This window comes from Sebastes umbrosus, chromosome 4, assembly GCF_015220745.1.
Source record: "Sebastes umbrosus isolate fSebUmb1 chromosome 4, fSebUmb1.pri, whole genome shotgun sequence".
Lineage (NCBI taxonomy): Eukaryota > Metazoa > Chordata > Actinopteri > Perciformes > Sebastidae > Sebastes > Sebastes umbrosus.
The window spans coordinates 25,685,111-25,690,273 of NC_051272.1; positions in this window are offsets into that span (position 1 = coordinate 25,685,111).

A 5,163-nucleotide genomic window follows, 5' to 3' on the forward strand; every position below is an offset into this window, starting at 1 on the left:
ATAAATCAGGCTTTGTCTATACACAGACGATATCTGTTAGTTGGATCAACTCATTGCTGTTTTTTTTTAATGGGGTTTGTGACCAAAAGAAAAGCCCCTACATGTATTCCCATGTCTCTTGGGGGCCTATGGGAGCTGTTGCATGGGTTTACAAAGACAGACAGACACAGTTAGATGAGTCAGGGATGGCAGACGTGGATTAAGATATATTTATGTCTCTTGATCTGTGGCTTGAAGGTCCTGCATTCTTCAGGCTTTGTGTAGACGGACAGAGACAATATCAGGACGCTCCTTCAGGCTGGATTTGGCCAATAAACGTTGACCTTGTCCACCTAGTCTAAACAAAGGAAATTGTCTGTCTGTGGTGTGTGTGTGTGTGTGTGTGTATCATAAGTACTAAGAACACAGCTCAGACTTGTGTGTTTGTCTCACAGGGGGGCTTTCTCTCTACAGAGGTATGAGACTATTCATGTTCATATAAAGTCAAATATGCTTTTTTTTGTGTCTCACCGTGATGTGAGACAGGGACGATACAACTTGTACTTTCATAGTTTTAACCACAATGTGGCCCATGGTGGTTTGCTGATGTTTAGTGTGCTGGTGAGCTTGTGGGACTGGCACAGAGATGGTCTGAGAGGCAGCTGTCAGACTCAAATTGCAGCGAGTGCATTTTTCTGGTGTGTGCTTGTGCACCCAGAAGAACATGGCTTGGCAACACTACCACGTCTCAAATCTAAAACTCTGGCACCAAAAGCAAGGCCACGTTCCAACCACGCACGCAACACCTCGCCCTATAATCTGCCACTCCTGTCCCCGAAGCCTCCTTCTCTGTTGTCTAATTACAAATTGAATGGGCGTAGTTGGTTAAGCAGCATTTACGAGCATTGTTGTGTGGTTGCATGGGACCTGGGATCGGTGTCATTGTCCCGTACAAACTGACCTGCTTCTCGACTTGTTTCTTTAATCAGCCCATCTCTATCGAACATGATCACACTGCTTTGTTGCCTATTAAAACCCTGAAGACCAGTTTTAACAGGAAGTCTAACCTGAAATCCACTGTACAAGAAAGTCTCTACAAAGGAATATACAGTGGGCAACTCCGGGATCTGAGAAGTGAAGCTAATTATTATTATTATAATGTAGAAGTGCCTTAAACTTGCATTTTCTCTAATGGCCAGCAGGGGGCGACTCCTCTGGTTGCAAAAAGAAGTCTGATTGTATAGAAGTCTATGAGAAAATGAGCCTACTTCTCACTTGATTTATTACTTCAGTAAACATGAGTTTATGGTCTCTATCGCTAATTTCAAGTCTTCTTCAATACAGCATGACGTTCATTTAGTAAATTATGGTCCCATTTATAGTCAACTAGACCATAAAGCAAGGTGTGCTTTAAGGCGTGGCTACCTTGTGATTGACAGGTCGCTACCCCGGCGTTGTTCGATCTAATTGTAACATTTCGTTCACCTAAAAATGTCTTATTTAGCGTTCGGTTGCAAAAAAACAAGATGGCAACGGTCAAAATGCCGAACACAAGTCCTCAAAACAGCAGTCCACAAACCAATAGGTGACGTCACGGTGACTACGTCCACTTCTCTCTACAATCTACGGAATTATATGAAAATGATTTCTAGGTATGATGAAAGGGAAGAAATTACAGGGGAAATCCAGAAATATACGTAAAAAGGCATACATACAAGAATGAAAGTATAAAAATGAACTCTCAACCATGTTTCTTCTCTCGCTGCACATTTCTATTGTTTTTCAATTGTGTTTGCAGAATCTCTGGATTTATGGGGGAACTTCCCTTTAAATGATGTGACTTGATGATGATGATGATCACTTGTATGTGTTTTGTGTACTTGGTACTTTCTTAATGTGGGTGATACGATCACCTCACAGCAACAAGGTCCTGGGATTGTATCTGAGGGGCGTCTGGGGCTTTTCTGTGTGAAGTTTGCATTTTCTCCTCGTCATACCTCTAAGCTATGGAGGATGGAACCTGCCAAAATAAAAAAATAAATTAATAGATAAATAAATGACTCGATAAATTGATTAATAAATGTCATTAAATGTACCAAAAATAACATAGAAAATAAATTAAGCCATTAATTAATAGATAAAATGTGACATTAATTGATATTTCTGTTTAAATTTGTTTCTTTCTTTCTTTATCTTTGTATTAATTCCCTTGTTTATTTAGAGTTCTGTTTAATTTCCCCTTTTATTTAGTCATGTATTTATTTTTATGATTTTTTTATTAATTTTTTTAAATTTGTTTTTGCATTTATGTTTTATTTATTTTATATTTATTTTTAAATGTGTTTTTATTTATATGTTTATTTATTCTTTTTAGCATGATTTTCCATTTGCATTTCACCCCTTATTTATTTACCCAAAGTTATTTATTTCTGTATACTTTTCTTTATACATTTCTTTATGCATTTATGTCACAATTATAAAAATAAATACATGACTAAAATAATTAATTAATTAATACAAAGATCAATAAATAAAGAAGCAAATTTAAACAGAAATATCAATTAATGTCGCATTTTATCCATTAATTAAAGAAGAAAAATATACATAAATATTTCTTATTCCCAGAAAGCATGTAAAGTCTATATCCTACAGTATATGCTGGTATTTCACTTTCAACATTTGCCTGTCTATCCAACTTTCAATCCCGGAAGGATGCAAAATGGCTACTGTAGAAAGAAAGTTTACATAAAGTGGGTGACACCCTGTATTTCACTCATGACTCTGGGCTATAAGAACATTACCATTAAAGCGGATGTGCCAGATCTGTAAATGACATGTTCTGGATTCCCGTTCTTGAGGTGTGTCAAACACATCAATGGTGTCAACTCCCCTCAGGCTATTTTCAGTCTCTCTATGAGATTACAACACCATAAAACCAGTCCAGCTGGTTTGGGTGCCTGGCTGGGGAAAAGAAATGTATTGATTCCATATTGTTGAGTCATTCTTGCTCCTGTGCTGTATTGCTGCTACTTGTTATTGTTATGTAGAGATGATGTCATATAGACTTGACTGGGGTCCCTCATGTGGGGCCATCTAAAACCCAGATCACTGGAAGGTGCAGGGAGAGGTATAGAGAGGTGTAGTACCACTTAATTGATATTTCTGTTTAAATTTGCTTCTTTATTTATTTATCTTTGTATTAATTCCCTTATTTATTTAGACTTTTGTTTAATTTCCCCTTTTATTTAGTCATGCATCTATTTTTTTGAATTTATTTATTTTTACATTTGTTTTATTTATTTTATATTTATTTTTAAATACAATTTTTTATTTATGTTTATTTATTTATTCATTCTGGCCCATCCGCTATATAGCTAATGTTCTTATAGCCCAGAGTCATGAGTGAAATACAGGGTGTCACCCACTGATTTAAGTTATGTAAACTTTCTGTCTGCAGCAGCCATTTTTGCATCCTTCCTGGATTGAAAGTTGGATAGATAGTCAAATGTTGAAAGTGAAATACCAGCATATAGGATATAGACTTTACATGCTTTCTGGGAATAAGAAATATTGATGTATATTTTTCTTCTTCAATTAATCGATAAAATGCAACATTAATTGATATTTCTGTTTAAATTTGCTTCTTTATTTATTTATCTTTGTATTAATTCCCTTATTTATTTAGACTTCTGTTTAATTTTCCCCTTTTATTTAGTCATGTATTTATTTTTTGAATTTTTTTATTTATTTATTTTTGCATTTATGTTTTATTTATTTTATATTTTTAAATGTATGTTTTTATTTATATGTTTATTCATCTATTTTTGAATGATTTTCCATTTGCATTTCACCCCTTATTTATTTACCCAAAACTTATTTATTTATGTGTTCTTTTCTTTATACATTTCTTTATACATTTCTTTATGCTTTTCTTTATACATTTCTTTATGCTTTTCTTTATGCATTTCTTTATGCATTTCTTTATGCATTTCTTTATGCTTTTCTTTATACATTTCTTTATACATTTCTTTATGCATTTCTTTATACATTTCTTTATACTTTTCTTTATACATTTCTTTATACATTTCTTTATGCATTTCTTTATACATTTCTTTATGCTTTTCTTTATACATTTCTTTATGCATTTCTTTATGCATTTCTTTATACATTTCTTTATACTTTTCTTTATGCATTTCTTTATGCATTTCTTTATGCATTTCTTTATGCATTTCTTTATACTTTTCTTTATGCTTTTCTTTATACATTTCTTTATGCATTTCTTTATGCATTTCTTTATACATTTCTTTATACATTTCTTTATGCTTTTCTTTATACATTTCTTTATGCATTTCTTTATGCATTTCTTTATACATTTCTTTATACATTTCTTTATGCTTTTCTTTATACATTTCTTTATGCTTTTCTTTATACATTTCTTTATACATTTCTTTATACATTTCTTTATGCTTTTCTTTATACATTTCTTTATGCTTTTCTTTATACATTTCTTTATACATTTCTTTATACATTTCTTTATGCATTTCTTTATACATTTCTTTATGCTTTTCTTTATGCATTTCTTTATGCATTTCTTTGTTAATTTGTTTATGCATTTCTTTGTTAATTTCTTTATACATTTCTTTATACATTTCTTTATGCTTTTCTTTATACATTTCTTTATACATTTCTTTATACATTTCTTTATGCTTTTCTTTATACATTTCTTTATGCTTTTCTTTATACATTTCTTTATGCTTTTCTTTATACATTTCTTTATGCATTTCTTTATGCATTTCTTTATACATTTCTTTATGCTTTTCTTTATACATTTCTTTATGCTTTTCTTTATACATTTCTTTATGCTTTTCTTTATACATTTCTTTATGCATTTCTTTATGCATTTCTTTATACATTTCTTTATGCTTTTCTTTATGCATTTCTTTATGCATTTCTTTGTTAATTTGTTTATGCATTTCTTTGTTAATTTCTTTATACATTTCTTTATACATTTCTTTATGCTTTTCTTTATGCATTCTTTATGCATTTCTTTGTTAATTTGTTTATGCATTTCTGCCTCATTATGCAAATGAGGAGGGCTGCTTAATAAATACATATATATTTTAAAAACAATAAAAATAAAGCCACTAGAGGGCGGAAAAGTACAGAAGAAGTGCTGCAGGTTTC